The 19,282-nt window shown below is 45.1% G+C and overlaps 1 protein-coding gene across 1 annotated transcript in view; it reads right to left on the bottom strand.

Moving 5' to 3' along the window:
• The window catches only part of SDK1 (sidekick cell adhesion molecule 1), a gene marked incomplete at its 5' end in the record, with an annotated part of 892,328 nt that overhangs the window by 191,804 nt on the left and 681,242 nt on the right, over positions 1-19,282 (bottom strand). The window lies entirely within an intron of this gene.

Here is a 19,282-nt window from a genome sequence, read left to right as displayed (position 1 = left end):
AAAGCTTCAGAGGATTCTGCTGGGCTCCTACACCTTGGTGGGATTTTTTTTTTTTCCCAGAGTTTAAACATGCTTTTTGGCCTGATCATTTCATAGAATGATGCCCTGGAATGAACAAGACCTGGCAATGACTTTGAACACCCACAGTCACTTCTCATTTGGAATTGTCATGATGCCTGAACTGCATTTTCAAGTTATCAGTGAAGTGAAATTGGGGGGTTCTTGTGGAAATCAGACTGTCTGTCTCATTCTTTGGACGTGGTGCTAAAATCCCTTTCACCCACATCGGAGATGGTCAGTAATGAGGAGATGCATGATTTCCACTATGGTGTTGGGCAATGCTCAGATTGCAGACAATGCAATGGGCACCCTCCACACACAAAATCACTGCCACTTTGGCAAAAACCTAAAGACCCAACTGAGGATTCACAAGACTGTGCCAGGAGCTCATCAGAAATGCACTCTGCTTCCTTATGAGTCACAAAGACGTATCCACAAAGTGCTACGAAATGAAATGAGACTCTCAAGAGCAACTCGTATTGGCTATCATACAGAGCCGTCTATCACCAAATTGGAGTTTGTTAGCTGGATTCCTCGACAAAAAGTTATGCTGTTCTGGAGCATGATGCCAGTTGGGCTACAAAGGCTGAATCTTTTTAATTATTTCAAATAAAGCTGCTTCCAAAAATGGCTTTCTGGGAATGCAGTCCTCACCACCAGCTGGGCATTTCAGTGTTCTTGGCTTTTGATTTTCAGTGGTATAAGTAATCTACGGTTGATGAGGATCCCCCCGCTCTTCATGTTTCCTTAAAAGTGCAATGCGTGCATCCCCAATTAACTATGGAAAAACTCACACCAATTTCTCTTTTTGCTCTGGGAGTCTGAGACCCTTCTAGAAGCATCAAATAGCTCATGGCGATTTGGTTTGCTAAGCATGCTCCCCTACAGGAAAGAGCCATTTGTCCACATAGATAATGCAAGAGCCTTCCTTCATATCAATGTAACTGGTTGGTGGGGAGCAGTGCTTCTCCCCGCCAAGTCACACTTCATAGAGATGGTTTTCATTCTGAATACAACAGATACAGAGTAGTCACAGTTGGCTACAGCTCTTCCACTTACAGTTGTTAACTTTTGTTTGAGCACGTCTATAAAGGGGAAGCAAGTCAAAACCACAATGAGATCCACATCACGAGCATTGGGATGACTACTATAAAAGAAGAAAATGGCATGTGTGGGCAAGGATGTAGAGAAGCTGGAGCCCTTTGTGCACTGTTGGTGGGGATGTGAAATGGTGCGGCCGCTGCAGAAACCAGTATGGAGGCTCCTCAAGAAGCTAAAAATAGAACTACCATATGATTCGACAATTCTACTTCAAAATATATACCCTGAAGAACTGAAAGGAGGGTCTCAAAGAGATACTTGGTATGAACTCATGTTCATAACAGCATTATTTGTAACAACCAAAAGGTGGAAGCACCCCCAGGTGTCCATCAACGGACAGATGGATGAACAAACTGTGGTCCACCCATACAGTGGAATAGTATTCAGCTTTGAAAAAGAAAAAATTGACACCCACACCCACAACAGGGTTAAACCTTGAAAATAAGGCCATCACAAAAGGACAAGTAGTATAGAATTCCACTTACAGGAGGTCCCTGGAGGAGTCAGACCCACAGACACAGAGCCAGGAGTGGGGGGAACGGGAGGTGGGGAGTCACATGTAGTAGACTCAGGGTTTCAGTTTGCCAGATAAGAATTCTGGACTGGTGGCATAATGTGAATATACACCACTTAACTGTACATTTAAAAATGGTTAAGATGGTCCATTTTATGTTATGTGTATATTATCACAATGACACATTTTCTTCAATGGTGACAAACCAGGGAAATAACGTATAGCTTCTGAGACCGTCATTGTCTGAAGTAAGAGCTGTGTGCTGACACATCAGCGCAAAGCCTGGCTCATGGTGGGTATCTGTGCTGGAGAGGCCTGTCTGTCTTCCACGGCCCCTCATCCCTTGCTGCCTCCCCACCCTGTTCTATGCCCTGGACGGCCTGCCTGGCAGGGCAGGGGCTCTGTCTTCCTCACTACTCAGGGGCCCCGGACTATCTCATTCTTCACCAAGCGGTTCTCGCTCTTCTCATGGGGGCAGCGCCACACCACCTCTCCCTCTCTCCCTCTGGGCTTTGCAATTCCCCTTGCCTGCGTGTCCTGAGCCAGCTAGCTATAGCGCCTCGACTGTTCTAATTTAAGAGTGCCACTTGCTTCCTGGGGGGACCCCGACTAATGGCAGTGCTTAATAAAACTTACCTTCCGTCCCTCTCTTTCTGCAGGTCTCAGGGTTTGTAAGCGAATGGCTCACCTGCTCAGCCAGGTACAGAGTATATGACTGCAAGGTCAGGACAGTGGCAGAGCCCACAGATGGAGACAGTGAGGGTCAGCACCTGCCGCCGCCTTTCCTGCTTCCAGCGCCCTCCCTCCCAGGTGCTGCCTGGTGGGACTCAGAGTGTGTAACCCGAGCAGTGGGATCAGCTGCCCAGTCTGACTTGGCAACAGGGTCTGTTCCTCTGCCCTGGACCTGGGACTCCATTCAGTCCTCCGGATGCATCCACAGAGCTCTTTATTCATTCTTTTCCCACTCTCTACTAGAAGATAAAAGGTCTGGCCGGAAGAGAGATTAAACCGAAAACTAATACAAATGAACTCGATCCATCTCACGGGCACTCTGATTTGTATTTTTTTTTTAAAGTGGTTTGGGAAGGATTGGCTCATTCACAAGCCTCTGAACTGCAAGCTTGCTGAGAACTGTTAAAATTTAAATAGCAAGTCTGTTCCTGTTCCCTTTAAAAGATTTTCCTCCTGGTCCTCAGAAAGGAGTTCTACAAGATGCTTGTTGTCAGAGGGGCTGGAATGTGGAAGATTCTTCTGATAAAGGAAACCATCCCATAAAAGTTTCAATAGCTTTTTTCCTCGCCTTCAGAGATGCCTCTTGCTCCTCTGATCTAGAAGCCTAAGGAATTTTAGTCTTCCCCAGTCAGGCTATTAAACAAACCTCTGCTCTACATGGGCATCGCTAATCTTTTGCTCAGTTTCAAGTGCCCAGAATCTGCGAGGAGTTAATCACTTCTTCGCTCTGTCTGTTGGTGAAAAGCTGGTGGTTTTCAGTCTTCACAAATGTACTGGAAGATTTTTTTTCAATAAAAAAGAGCCTTACCATATTCTCAATTAAAGGTATCTGAGGAAAGAAAATGCTTTCTCAAAGAAAATTTTAATTGCCAAAAGGACCATAATTATTGACACCTGACATCTGCGTGGCAGCACGCAGTTTGGGAGTGCATCCCCATCTGTAACCACAGGAATCTTCTTGGGGAAGAGGTATTATCTCCTTTCTTATGATGAGGAAACCAAGACTCAGGGATGTGTAAATAACATCCTCCAAACCTTCCAGGCTGCCACTTCCCAGACTCTGGGACAGATCCAACATCACTAAAAAGCAGAGCAGCTGGGCCTCCAGTGTCTCCTTGTGAGATGCAGTGGGAAGTACCCAGCAACATCCAGCCACCACTGACATTAGCACACATTTTCTCTCTCTCTCTCTCTCTCTCTCTCTCTCTCTCACACACACACACACACACACGCGCGCGCGCACACATGCGATCCAAGGAATCACACAAAAACCAAAGCTGAATGCAAATTCATTCTGATCTCTTGGCAATTAAAAAGAGAGATGGAACAGATTAAATGACACCAGGAGGAAAGAGTTGGCTTGGGACATCCTGCAGGACAGATGTCCTGGCCTCTGCACCAGACAAGAGCAGGGGACAGAGAGGTAGGGCTCTTGTCGATGAAGAGACAGAACCACCAAAGCAATGGATGGACCTTGTTTGGATCTGGATTCAAAAGTATCATCCATGAAAGGTCAATTTTTAAAAAGGCATTTGAAGATGACACAAAGAAATAGAAAGACATTCTATGCTCATGGATTGAGAGAAAAAATATTATTAAAATGTCTCTATGACCCAAAGCAATCTACACATGTAATGCAATTCCTATCAAAATACCAACAGCATTTTCCACAGAACTGGAAAAAACATTCCTAAAATTTGTATGGAACCACAAAAGACCTCGAATAATCAAAGTAATCCTGAAAAAGCAAAGCAAAGCTGGAGGCATCACAATTCCAGCCTTTAAACTATATGACAAAGCCATAGTGATCAAGACAGTGTGGTACTGGCACAAAAACAGACACATAGATCAATGGAGCAGAATAGAGAACCTAGAAATGGACCCACAACTATATGGCCAACTAATCTTCAACAAAGCAGGAAAGAGTATCCAATGGGAAAAAGATTAAGGTCCTTAAAAATGGAATAAGGGCCTAAATGTGAGATAAAATCCTAGGGGAGAACATCGGCAGTAACCTCTTCAATATCCACTGTCGCGACTCCTTTCTAGATATGTCTCCTGAGGTGAGGGAAACAAAAGCAAAAATAAACTATTGGGACTTCATCAAAATAAAGAGCTTCTGTACAGTGAAGGAAATAATCAACTAAACTAAAAGACAACCTATGGAATGGGAGAAGATATTTGCAAATGACATATCTGATAAAGGGCTAGTATCCAAAATATGTAAAGAACTTACAAAACTCATCACCCCATAAAAGTTAAAAAATGGGCAGAAGACATGAATAGATATTTTTCCAAAGAAGACATCCAGAGGGCCAATAGACATATGAAAAGGTGCTCAACATCACTCATCATCAGGGAAATGCAAATCAAAATTGGAATCTCACACCTGTCAGAATGGCTAAAATTAACAACACAAGAAATAACAGGTGTTGGTGAGGATGCAGAGAAAGGGGAACCCTCTTGCACTGCTGGTGGGAATGCAAGCTGGTGCAGCCACTGTGGAAAACAGTATGAACATTCCTCAAAAAGTTAAAAATAGAAATACCCTATGATCTAGTAATTGTACTGCTAGGGATTTACTCAAATGATACAGAAATACAGTTTCAAAGGGGACATGCACTCTGATGTTTACAGCAGCATTATCTACAATAGCCAAATTATGGAAGCAGCCCAAGTGTGTATCGACTGATGAATGGATAAACAAGAAGTGGTCTATATATACAATGGAATTTTGTTCAGCGATAAAAATGAATGAAATCTTGCCATTTGCAACAAGACAGATGGAACTAGAGAGGATAATGCTGAGTGAAATAAGGCAGAAAAAGACAAATACTGTATGATTTCATTTATATGTGGAATTTAAGAAACAAAACAAATGATCATGGGTTGGGGGAGAGAAAAACTAAGAAACACTCTTAACTATAGAGAACACACTGAGGACTGCTGGAGGGGAGTTGGGTGGGGAGGAAGGGTGAACTGGGTGATGGGCAGTAAGGAGGGCACTTGTCCTGATGAGCACCAGGTGCCACATGTAAGTGATAAATCACTAAATTCCACACCCACAATTAACATTACACTGTATGTAAACTAACCAGAATTTTAAATAAACACATTTTAAAAAAGCAGGGACATTTAATTTTGCTGCGTGTGATGTCATTACTTGAGCTATTTACTGAATCATTTATGGTTGAAATGATATAATGTCTGGGATTTCCTTAAAAATACCCTAGCAAAACAAAGCAAAACACAGGTCGGGACTTGATGAAACAAATATGGTAATATGTTAATGGTACTGAAAGTGAGCACAAGAATACCCTGTACCTTTGTGATGTATAGCACTTTTCATAACAAAAAGTTTCTAGAAAGGGACTGTTTTATCACAACATTGCCAGCATTGAGCGTCGTGACCATCTTAAATCCTGTTTGGCAGATGAAATATGCGATTTCACTGATGCTTTGCCTTGTATTTTTTTTTATATTAATGAGAATGAACATTCTTGCATTAAAACAACTTCCCTAGGTTACAGAGCAAGTTAAGTGAAAGAATTAAGATGCACATTTATTTTTTTCCCTAATTCTGATTCTACTGCTGTTTTGGCTACAAGTGTTTGCATACTGCATCTCCTAAAATATAAGCTGTAAGTTATAATAATAATATACATAATGAATACCACCCATTTAAATAGCCACCCACAAGATAAACTCCATTAAATCAATTTTACTCATTGTTAGATGCTTTGCACCTATTAGAATGTTTGACATACAGCAGGAGCTCAAAAAATAGTAGTTCAGTGAAAGTACCTGCCGTGTCCTGGGCACTTGGGGTGACTTTATAAGTACACAATTAACCTTCACAATAACTTTGTGGCAGGTATGATTATCCTCATGTTCATATGAGCAAAGGAGGTTCAGAGGGATGAATCAGAGATTCTGGTCTGATCTTTCCACCTTGGTAGACACCCCCAGATAAAGGCAACTTTGTTCTTTGGACTCATTACTGGTCATAGTTAGTATTCAAGCTTGCAAGGCAAGGGCATAGTCACAAGATGACCCAGAAGCAGAGCAATGCTCTTGGCCCATCTTTCAAGGGTTTCAGCCATGCCACATTTGTGAGAGGCTCTTCTTCCCCACACTGGGCTGTTTAGACACTGAATGTGAGTACTCTGGGCTTCTTAGAAAGATACCACACACTTGAGATGGGTGAGAATCTAGCCCTGGGCACAAATTAAATTGCTCTTCCCAACAGTTAAAAGGCCTCTCCAGTATCAACAGTGGTAAGGATGCTGATGGCACCCTCCCACCCATATGAAGGGACAGGGGGTGGCACCACCTTCGCACTCTTTCAGAACTCCAGAAAGCTGGTTTAATCATCATAAAAATATCCTCAAATCCCAACCTAGTGACGTCCTACAGAGCACCTGAGCAGCACACCTCAAAACTGTTAAAGTCATCAAAAACAGGGAAAGGTTGAGAAACTACCCTGTCAAGAGGAGCCCTAAGGAAACACGATGGCTAATGAGGTGTGGTGTCCTGGATGGGATCCTGGGGCAGAACAAAGACATTTATGAAAAACTGAGGGAATTCAAAGAAAGCATGGACTGTAGTTAATAATAAAATGTCAACATTGGTTCATTAATTGTGACAAATGTACCCATGAGTGCAAAATGTTCATAATTGGGGAAACTAGGTGAAAGGCTTTTGGAAATTCCCTATCTTCACAATAACCCTGTAAACCTAAAACTGTTCTAAAATCAATCATAAGAGAAGAAAAGGTCCATCAGGAAGGGGATCAGGAAGGGAGTGGATCAGGAAGGGAGGGACAAGCTGTGACAAGCAGAGTGCGACCCACCCTGGAAGGCCCCTGTGCTCTGCAAAGGGAGAGAATGAGGCTGGGTATGTGACTCACACAGGTAGGCATGGACAGCAGACTCATAACTGCCGTGGGGCAGATACTATGGTCACAGTGCTCAAATAGGATGTCACCAGCACTGTGACCCTTCCTGATGCTGGAGCCTGGACAATGGGATGTCCCAGATGCAGCTCACTTGTAGCTCTTGGTGTTTGGGGGCCTCTCTTGGGATGGAGTGACAGCCAGGTGCTGTGTCCTCCACAGCTGTAAACAGTAGTCACCAGGTGCCCGTATGGTAGGAGTCTAGCAGCAGCTCTGGAAGGAGGGACAGAGGGACCTTGAGCTCTCAGCCTGCATCTGCCCTTGCCCTAAGGCCTAGCAGAGGCCCTTCCGCTTCTGAATAGTTTTCCTTAACAAGACTTCCAAAACTACATAAGCCATCCAAAATCTGAGTCCACCCACAGAACCATATGCCCACAAAGTAATGTGAGAAGGTAAAAAAATATATATATAATATTATATATAATTACATATAAATTTTATAGACACATATTATTTATATATCGATAAAACACATCACAAGATACATATTCATTAACAAAAACTTGGAAAATAGAACATGGGAAAAAGTGAAACAAAACAGGCATAGATGCATTCCCCGTTTTTTTTTTTTTCAAATCATTTTCATAAAAAAAAAAAAAAACATTTTCATGCTTTTTCAAGGGGTTTGTGCTATTACTTTCAAGCTTTTCAGAGACCACTCCGGCCTCCATTTCAGCATCCAGCTCACCGAGTTACTGAAATTAATTTGGTGGGATGATCACCGTTTGCTTCTCTACATTCAAGTACCCTAAAGTTCCTGTCATCATGTGAACCGAGAAACGTGGTTTTAAGGGCTGGACAACAAATAATGTGCACGCCCGAACAGCTCAGCTGCTCTGCCTGAGAGTTAATCCCCTCCAAACCCCTCCATTCAGGTAGGGGCAGGGACTCACAGGCAGGCACAGCCCATGCTAAAGAACAGTTTCTCTCAGCTTATTCAAAGCTCATCTGGATATTAAGAGAAGCACAGATAATAACTAGTTCTGCAAAGGTTAAAGAAAGAAGACTCTTTTGTAGGGCTCTGGTTAGGAATTGCTATGAGACGAGAGGACTTGAATTTGTAGCAGTGCTGCAGAGTCAGGCGTGGCTGGTAGACGGCACATTTGTAGAAGGGGCTGTGCTCGCGAAAGGAGACAAAGTCCTCAGGATGGACAGGATGCTACGAAAGCATCATACATATCCAAAATGAGTGAATTGAAGCACAAGTTTGAAAGAATGATGTGACTCAGACCTGCTCGTGGCAACCCTGGGAGAGAAGCCTGCGGTCACAGGAGGGATGGTCATAACCTGCTTGGCATGGGGGAGGCCCACAGAGATCCACCCGTCAGGGAACTTCCTTGGCCTGGGAGGGGGTAGGCAACAGGTGGCTCTGTCCTACCTGAGACAAAACACCCAGGAGCAGACAGTTTAAGTACAGTTTGATATCCTCCATTTGGGAAGGGCTTTCTCTGTTGTAGACTTCTTTGGAGCAATGAGAAAATGTGCAAGGCCAGAGGGAAAAGGCACCAAGTTTGACCTTCAAAGTTAAGAATGAAAGCGCTGAGCATTTGGGAAATAAATGAGCCCCCCTCCCCTCACTGGGGAACACAGCCAAAGCAATGTTGGGAACAGGCTTTGGGACCTTACACAGCTCACATCCAAGGGTCTGGGGCCTCTGAACTGTGGGTAAGACTCCAAATGTGCCTGAGGCTTAGGTCCACAAGGGGACACACACTCCTGGTAATGGGCTGGGCACTGAGTTGGGGAAGCAGAAGCCATAGAGGTTGGGAACAGGGATTGGACGGATCCAGAAGTGTAGGTGAACTGGGCTGTGGGCAGGATGGTGGTGGTACACCCCATACAGGATGGTGTCAGGATGGTGGTGGTATACCCCATACAACTGGTCAAACCTCAGAGAGCTCGAATTGTGGCTGGCAGGTGACCAAGTAGACACAGGTCGCCCTCTCTGCATTGAAGCTGCCCCAGCCTTACGGAAGACACATCACTGGGGCCACTCTGCATTTCGCACTGAGTGGTCACAGCAGGCAAACTGGTGCAGGGATTTACATCGGCGTGTGGGACAGGCTCTGAGAGAGTCTGCCACAAGGTGAGCACCAGCAAGGGCTGTGGGAGAGACCTCGGGTTCCCTTCATCTCACCTGAGAGCAGTGAGCTGAAAGGGAGAGAACCCCCAAGCCCTCCACCTCTGCCCCTTTCTGGGCCTACGGCACAGCAAGATAGCAAAGATGAGTAAGTGTCTGTGACACACTCCGTCTTCCTGCATGGACTTTAAAATGGGAGCAAATGCCATTAATGTGAAGGTTCAGTATGCAAAAGCCCAGAGAAAAATGAGCTGAGACATAAAATACTTCCTAACAAATCTGAGGCTATTAGTAGATACCTGTGTGAGCTATGTTTCAAAGACAGCATTAAAACGATTTGAAGTATAAAGAACAAAGTCTTTGCAATTTTGGCAAGCAAAACAGCACAAAGCCCATCAGCCTTTAAGCACATAATAGCAAGTGGGGATGAAGATGTTGAACATATTGTGTAGTGCCAGTCAGGAGCGGCCTTCACACAGGAGCAAATGAGCTCATGGAGAGCAGTGTGCAAGATAGCTGCCTGGCCCTTTCTGAAAAGACTCTGTGGCCACAGAAGAAAGAGCTGAGCCACATGGCTTAGAAATAATCACTGTGAAGGATGAGGCACCCTTCCTGACCCCGCCAAAGATGCTGGGAGGGGGTTTGGGGGAGGCCCTGGGCCCCAGAGGATGCTCTCCCAAAGCTGGTCTTAGCCCAGCAGCTGATAGAAGATACCCAGCTCAAGAAAGCTGTGGCCACTAGAATTTTCTATGCTCCAGGAAAGACACATTGCCTGTAGGAAATTGCCACCTGAACCCCAAAATATCATCTCAGACTCAGTATGCTCCAGCCCAGTGAGCTGATGATCCATCCAGATCAATGCTTGTCAGTGGGTTTGCAGTCTCCAGGCCCAGCCCCTAGTTCCCAGGCCTTCTTCCTTCCAGGGAAATTCAATCACCAATTCAGAATAAGCAGCCTTCCTGCTCTCTTCCATCACCTATGAACCTCACACCAACAAAGGACAAAGCTGCCTTCACACCAGCGTCAGGTCAGCCTGCCAGTTCAGGTTGTTCTCACGCGGCATTGCTCAGTGACCTGGTATGGCTCTTTGGAGATTTGGAGAGGAGGACTTTGGTCTAGCATCGCTGGGCACTCCGTGTGTGCACATGCATGTGTGTGTGTGTGTGTGTGTGTGCATGCACAGAGAGAGAAGTCTAGTGCTTTTAAAGAAGACACACCTAAAGTGAAAATACACATAGAATTGGATATTAAATGAAAATACAAATAAACAAATCTGAAATCATTGAGGAGAAGACAGAGCCATGTCTTAGCATCTGGGATGACTCAGGTCATCCAGCTAAGCACTCAGTTTAGCTCTGGGTTTTCTGGAGACCAAAGGGAAAAGGGACTGTATGGCAGAGTTTGAAAAGGAAGCTGCTAAATCACTCGGGAGAAACAGATGTTTTCTTGGTGGCAGAGACACCCACCACATGGATCCTCCAGCTGAGACACCTTAAGAGATGCAGAAGACCCAGGCATGTCCTCCCAAACTCACGTTTTTTCTAGCATGTCTTCAGAAAAGAGGAAATGTGGGATTAACTTATGGAAGAGAGTGTTCCTTTCCAAGTGAAGTAAAAATACATTCATTTGGAGTTTGAGGCTCAGGAATCTGGTGTCATGGTGGTGACCAAGTCCCTTAGCGTGTCACCTCCAAAAGCTGTGTGGAGGGGGGTACCTGGAGCACCTAGGTGGCTCAGTGATTGAGCGTCTATGTTCGGCTCAGGTCATGGTCCTAGGGTCCTGGGATGGAGTCCTGCATCGGGCTCCCCACAGGGAGCCTGCTTCTCCCTCTGCCTGTGTCTCTGCCTCTCTCTCTCTGTATCTCTCACAAATAAATAAATAAAATCTTTTTTAAAAAAAAGGAATTTGCCTCAGGGCTGTGGAGCTGAGGATATTCATGTATAGAAGTTGTGAGGTATTGTCAAACAGAATGTTGTTATTTTAGGAATAATTTGCTTAGAAGAAATTTCCTTAAAAATATTTTTAAAATCGTAAGAATCATGAATGGGAAGAATATACTAGATCATAAAGAACTTGTTTCTAATCAATATCCTGTTCATTTATATGAAGTTCAGAACAGGCTGCATGGGGAAAGAGGGCTGTTGAGGGCTTGCCCTTGCAGGAGGAGGACAGGCTGACCTGAGCCACAGAGGAACTTCCCCGTGGGTGGAAACGTTTTGTACCTTACCTGAGGTATGAGATACATGGTATAAGTGTATTTGTAAAAACTCACTTAAGATCTCTGAATTTCATGATATGCAAATTATATATCACTAAGCAACAAAACCCCGGTATCATATGTAACAGTAAACCCCTAGACATTCCACTGAGATCAGAGGATGAACAAGAGACTCACAACTACACTGATTATTCTTTTAAATTATTCTGACCAACACGGTAAGATTAAAAAAAAAAAGGAAACAGTAAGTGTTTATTATTTGGAGAAGATAGGATTGTCTACCTCAAAAACTCAAGAGGATTGACTGGAAAGTCATTAGAATAGTAAGAGGATCTAGAAAGTGGCTGGAAAGAAGACAAACACGTGAACATCAGGGCTGTTGCAGTACCCCAACATTGATGAGCTGGCTATAACATGGAATGGATGGAATAGAGAGAAAACCCTACCTGCAGTAGGAACAGGACGGAATCTTAGCACAACTTTCACACAAACCTGCAAACTTCCCTATGGGATGTAAACAAAGAGCTAATGAAATGGAGAAGCTGTTATCTTCTGGGTAGAAAGACAGATTCTCCAAGAAGTTTGTTCTCATAAAACTCATCATAGATTTAACATCACTAAAAAGTCAATGGGACTATTATTGAAACCTAACAAAATAATTCCTACTTTTTTTTTCAGAACAATAAACAGGTGACAAGAACTAGCAAAATTCTGAAAAGATGAAGGAACTTGCTTTATCAGCTATTCAAAAATGTTTCAGAACTGAAATAGTTAAAATAGAGACCAGGCAGGAAAACAGATGATGAATCAATGGGTCCAAATAGACCCCAGACAGACCTTGATAGAAATAGGTCTTTCAAATGTATAGAAAAGGAAAAAAAAATCCATAAATAAATGGGTTGTTCAATGAATTGTGTTGGGAAAATGAGGGTCATTTGGAAAGAATAAAAATCATATGTCAGAATTTTCACATAAATTCTGGATGAATTTCAGTTAAATGTATGAAAATGTAAAGCTTTAAAAACAAGAGGGAAATTTATAATAATGTGAAATCTATGCTTGTGTTGAAATATGCAACCAACATAAAAGTAATGAAAGAAATCAAAGAGGAAGATATCAATAGATTTAAGTACATAAAAATCAAATACTTCTGTATGTAAAAAGGAATGCACAAAAATTAAAAGTAAAAGGCAAAGTGAAAGAATATGTGTCAGAAATGACAGAAGAAACCCTAAGGCTCTGATACAAAACCAGAGGAAAGGAAACAGATAGATCATAGACAGGAAGCACAGAAAGCCAAGGAACTTGGAAAAATGTGTTCAGCAGAACCAGTAATCAAAGAAATGTGAAGTAAAACATCTTCTCAATGGAAACTTTCAGTATTTTTTGCAAGCTTGGGAATAGGAAAAATATTCTTAAAAGTTTCCATCTGGATATTTTCATGTGTTGGTGTCTTGCCTTCACTGTGCCCTAAGGGCCTGATTTGCCTACTGGGTAATTCAGCACTGCTAGGGCAAGAGACCTAGGACAGTGCCCCCTCCCCCGCCCCCAACCCAGGGAGACCTGGAGAATGATCGCCCACAGAGAAGGTGACCTGGGACAGCGCACTTCCCCAGAGAAGGGGACTGGGAGACAGTGCCCCAGCCAGAGGGGGAGACCTGAAGACAGTGATCTCCCCAGAGAAGGTGGCCTGGGATAGTGCATCCCCGCACTGGAGTAGGAGACCTGGGACAGCCCCCCACACACACTAGGAGGAGACCTGGGACAGCGCCCTCACCCAGAGCAGGAAACCTGGGAACAGTGACCCTTGGAAGGGAAGACAGGGGACAATGCCCCCCCAACACAGAGTGGGACAGCTGGGACAGCACACCCCTCCCCAGAGAAGGTGACCTGGGACAGTGATCCCCCCAGAGAAGGAGACCTGGGACAGTGCACCCTGGAAGGGGAGACAGGGGATGCTTGGAGGAGATGGGACACAGAGGGGCTGGGACGGGGAGAGAATCCTTAGATAGGTGGAGCCTGGTTGCCTTGGCCCTGGCTGCTTGGTGTTCGCAGAGATCCATGAGCAATGCTTTGTTGCTAAAGCTTAACAGGCAAAGCAGTGAGTGGCTGGAGATAAATCTGGAGAAGCGGGTGGCAGGTGGATGATGAATAGCGCTATATACCATGCTAATCAGCCTTGAATCTATTCTTTAAGCAATGAAATCTCTATGGTGGAATTAGGGCTGGCAGTGTGGCTGGAAGATGGGCTGGGGACTAGTCTCCAGGCTGTGTTGAGCCCTATGCTTGGGGAACGACAGAGACCATGAAGGAAGTCCGGGCTCACACCCTGCCCCACTGCGACACCTCCTCTGAGAGGCCTCTGAAGGGTTTCCAGTGGTGGGACAGGGGCTTCACTCAGGCACATGTGCATTTGGGGGGCTCCAGTGGATGGCTCAGAGGAGGGCAGACCTGAGAAGGCTAACTGGAAGGACAGGCGCCGTGGGGATGGAGAAGTGTAATGGCTTGGATACACATTTAGGTGGCAGAGCTTACTATTTGTGGGGGCAGGAATGGTGAGGGAGTCAAAATGATGTCTGTGTTTCTAACTTGGAGAAGGAATAACTTCAGGGGAAACGGGATGAATCTATCTTGACTGTTTGAGTTTGCGGAGCCCATGGGACAGCAGGGCAAGAATGGCTGGGGGACATGAGGTTATATGCATCTGGGGCTAAGGGCTGAGGTCTAGGTGGCAAACATGAAATCAGGGCATGACAGCACATGGGTGACAGGTGAGCCACAGTGGCACAGGGTCATTAGTGGGATCCCAGATGGGAAGCTCTGGGGACTGAGCAAGTAAAGTATGGAATGCCAGCAATTTAGGGGAGGATGGGAAACCAAGTCTCCAGATGAGTCCGATGGAATGGCAGACACAATGGCCCAAGAGACGTAAGAATAATGGGTAAGAAGCAAGAGGGTGGTGGGAGTCAAGCCAACAGCTGCTCGGAGGACCATGACTGTTCAGGCACCTGTCCTCCTGTCCTTCAGGTGATGTTCTGGCCTCCGCCGAGAAGTGCAGGCGTTATGGTGGAGAGATGAGGAGGCAGCAGTGATCCTTTGGTGAGGCGAAAAGAGCCAGCAGGGAAGGAGAGCTGGCAGACAGAAGGTGGGCAGGCATGAAGTCCCAGAGGACATGGGACAGAGGGGCTGGCTTTCAACTCACAAGGGACCATCCTGATTACTATCTCTCTCTGTGCTTCAAGTAATTTCTAAATTTTTATTAGTGAGCATGCCTAACTTTAATAATAAAAATGACAATTTATCTTTGAATTAAATTCAAATATTTTTAACATGAGATGGCAAAAGCATAACTGTGAACACCCATATTTATTAAGAAAGGCTGATAGAAGAACTAAGCCTGGGTTTTTGCATAAGTGCGGTTGTTACCTGCTTACTGAGAGACCTGCTAAGGTTTAAAAAAGATTCATAGGAAAAACGCAATCTTTCTAGTTAGTGAAAGACCTCAAGGGTTCGTGTTATCAGTGGAGTAAATGCCTTGGTCTCACATGCAAAGGTTTCAGTTTGAAGATTAGATTAAGACAAGGATTGCCTCTCCCAAATATCAGGGTTATTGCACAAGCTCATTCCATGAGTAGATGTGTTTCTAATACCATATGAGGCCAATTCACTCATCTGAAAGGATCCATTTTTTAAAAGTAAAATCATGGCTCTCATCCAAATACAAAATGAACATGTGCTAAAGATTTTAGGTAGATCACTAATTCATGAAGGAACCAGTAAGGTGCTAGGACTATCTCAAGATGGAATTCAAAGAGCACACTCTGAATTTACAGCTAGACGCAAAACTGGGTAATATCTACAGAGTGATAACCAGTTAGTACAAGAACCACTTATAACCCAGACATTTTTTTTTTTACAAATTTTTAACATACTTTATTGATTTAGGGGCCTAACAAGGCAGTATTTGGTCGGTTAAGAAAGGCACCTCATTGAAAATAATACATCACAGTGCTGACAAGTGATCCCACTCACAGGATTTGAGGATGGAAAGGACAACCTTTGGATGATGTTGCTTAGGACACTTGCTCTTCCTATTAACAAGGGTTCCTTCCCACATCGTGGATGGAAGATGGCAAGAGCGCAGGGATGCTGAGTGGCTACTGAGAACTGAACCATGAGAACAGATGGACCGGTACATAGTGGTGCATCATTAAGGAGGGAAACCAGCCCCACTTTCCCCACAACTCCAGGAAACTTGATTAGCTGAGCCACCGCCTCCATGAACACCCCCCCCCCCAATTTCTTTCCAATGTGGCGACAATCTTTTGATCTCATGGTGCAAGGAACTAGGGCCAGGAGTCAAACTCTCCCTGTTCCAAGTTTTAAGAAGGTCAGGACAACAGTTTGATTTCCTGCATTCTTAGGCTGGCAATCCATGAGGCTCTGAGATAAAAACTGAGGTCTTAGGGCATTTGGCTTTAAAAAATATTGTCACCAATCCACAGTAAATGAAACTTGGATTCTTTAGAAACAATACTGCACCTCCCTATTTCTATTTATAGCCTCTAATCAGTTGTTGTTGTTTTTAAAATTAATTTCCCCCTTCTTCTGTGCAATTTGCATTTCTATGGATGAGAATTATTTGCATTACTCTTAAGTTTTGTACTATCTACAGAGTTGTGAAACAGCTTGAAAGCTGTGAAAAGTGTGGGTCTCTATAGAGGCAGCCAGCCCCAAAGGCTGCTGGATGAGACGCCTGGTAATGTGTGTTTGATCTGTCTCTGAGTCCACTTCAAAGCCTCTCACAGTTTCTTCTGGCAGTCTCCTGCGTTGTTATCCTAATAATCTCAAAGAAAGATTATTTTTGATCCAACTCAAGGAGCACTTAAGAGACTGGGCCAAATGCTCTAGCTGTTCACCAGAATTCTCGACCAGTTTACAGGGTCCTTGCTATCAAGGCCATGAGAATCCCTGAGCTCTCTTAACCCAGGAACCCCAGAGTCCCCTTGCCCGTGGACCCTGTGTGCTCTTAGCCCCCAAGACGTGTACCTGGAAGCAGGCTGTGGACATGGCTGCCCTCTTTGGGCCCCAGCTCAGCAAGGAGAACTATCAAACTCCAGAAAGGCGATCCTCAGGATGCCTGAGAGGCCCAATGTGCTTTCTGCAGAGAGTTCTGACTCCAGGCAAGAGCATAAAGGCTCAAATGAAACTCCAGAGCTCTGCTTCATAAAAGCTCTGGAGAGGCCCTCTAGTGATGTCTGGCATGTGGCAAGGGCAGGTGTTGCAAAGGGCCTGCCCCTGCCACAGAACCATACCAGTTTGGCCCCTGCAGGAGCCATGGCTTCCAGGAGAATGGCATCCTCATCAGCCTGCCAGGAGAAGCTGGCTGCAGAAAGTGTCCCAAGCAGCCGGATTGATGGACTGCTGAACGGAGTTATTCAGAATTATCCACTTGCATAGTACAGAGTGTAGGCCAAATATTTCCATTTTAGTGTATTGCTGCTAAGCTGTTCTTTCTGACCATAATTAGCTAGTGGGTTCAGCTGTTTCTTAAGGGCACTGCTTCCTAATAAAAATAAAAACCAGATCCTTGGCCTGGGGGACAGTGCTGGTCTTCCCGTTTGCCGCAGCAGGAAGACAGGCAACCATGTGACTGGCAGTGGTGTGAACTATTTCAGGAAAGCCCACAGACTTATTTTGCATAGTAGAAATCAGAATCATCCCAGAGATAACCATCTTACCACTCTGGCTTCTTCGTGTAATAATAATACTTTGAGCAACAGTAATAATAATAATAGTGTAGAATACTCTAGAGTAGTCTACACTATTCCACATCACAGTCTCTGAAGGAAAAACAGATGGGAGTCTGAGCCAGCTCCAGAAAGGTCCAGTGGAGAGAGCCAAAGGCTAATGAGGGACTTATGATGTTCTCAGAGCCTTTTGAAGTGACGTGAAGCCACTGAACCCCACAGAGTCAACCTGTGCATACCAGGCTCTCCGCTGGCTGTCACAGATACAAAGAGAACTCGGGCCCGGCCTGTCCTTACGGGGGTCACAGTCTTGCCGGGAGACACACACACAGACCAGGAACTATTATACAATACCAAATACTCCAGGAGAAATATATCTAGGGGTGTAGGGACCCCGAGGAGAGAAGGACAAAGCCTGCCTGGGCATGATGGGGTTCTGAGTCAAGAAGAGATACGGAGGAGAGCCATAGTTGAGCTGTGGCATGAAAAGCAAGAGAGATTCTCCCCAGGCAGACACTCCTATAGCACTGGGCAATGTCCTGGCCCCACTCCCCTCTTGTCCCTGTAGAAGCTGGCTGCTCTCTCCACGCCTCCATGTTTATGCTTTGGGGCTTTGCTGATGCTGCCGCCCCCTCTGCCTGGCCCAAGTCTTGGGGCCTGTCCACTCTGAGGGCTCTGTAATTCACCTCCCAGCCGGTCCCTCTCCTACCATGCTCCCACAGCAGTGACACAGAGCTCAGCAGGAGCTTGTTATGTGGCCCCATGTAGAGATGAGCCTGACCTTCCCCTTGCTGTCAATGACTGGAGAGCAGTCACCTCAGCTCTGCATCCAGCACTGAGAAGAGCACCTGGGGGAAGCAGATACCCAGATGGAATTTAGTGTTGAGTGAATGAATGCATGGGTAGGATGAATGTTTGCATAGAAAGCCTGTGTCCTACTCGGGCAAGATGTCTGACTGGAAGAACTTATCACCCATGCAATCTGTTGAGAAAATGGTGGGTATGGTGTGTTCAAACAATGTCTTATTTTCATAAACCAAGGGTGGTGGAGCACTTGTCATTTGGGAGAGGGTCTAAGACTATAGCCTAAGTCCATCCCAAAGGTGCTCTTCCAGAGAGATCCATTTCAGCTCATTTGCTGAGTGCCTACCTGGTGTAAGGACCGAGGACACAGAGATGAGGGAAACCTGGTCCTGGTCTCAAGGACATGGACACCCAGCAGGACTTGTGTTTGTCTGAATTTGAATGGCTAGAGTTCTGTTCATGTGTCACTGTCTTCACACAGACCATCAAGCCCTACGTTTCTTACAGGCCACATGACCATGAGATCCTCAGGAAATCCTTATTTTCTCAGAAAGGTTATTTTAATAAATAACACCAATGCCTTCCCACTTTGACCAGAGCCATTGGGCTGAAGAGATGATGGACGGTGGCACACAGACCAGTTTCCATTCATACCCCTGCCCCACAATTTGGGGAAAGGGACCAGATGGGCCATCAGAGAAGTCCACCAGAAAGGGGAACCAGGAGCTGGATCTCAGGCACCTGGTTCTCAGATGGTGCTCAAGACTGAAGCCCACAGAGAGAGCCATGGGTGTAAATTTAGAAACCCAGGAGATGGAACTATAATATTGCTTCTGGGCTCTCCCTCAGTGGACTGGTTCGGGAGCTGTCCCACTCAAATAAAGGCAGCTTCGCAAAGTGGGTCCCTTTAATCTCCACACAGACGGAGACCAAAGTGCACCATTGTGGGTCGGCATTTACCTTAGAGCTGCTGCAGAAGTGCCATAGAGGAGAATTTGCCCCATGGAACTTCTTTGTAGATGTCTGATACTCATTAAGAGGCAGATAGCCCTGGGTGGAACCCACTGTC

Source organism: Nyctereutes procyonoides, unplaced genomic scaffold (genome assembly GCF_905146905.1).
Source record: "Nyctereutes procyonoides isolate TBG_1078 unplaced genomic scaffold, NYPRO_anot_genome, whole genome shotgun sequence".
NCBI classification, from domain to species: domain Eukaryota; kingdom Metazoa; phylum Chordata; class Mammalia; order Carnivora; family Canidae; genus Nyctereutes; species Nyctereutes procyonoides.
The sequence above is the reverse complement of the archived record's forward strand: the minus strand, read 5'-3'. Positions and strand labels throughout refer to the sequence as shown.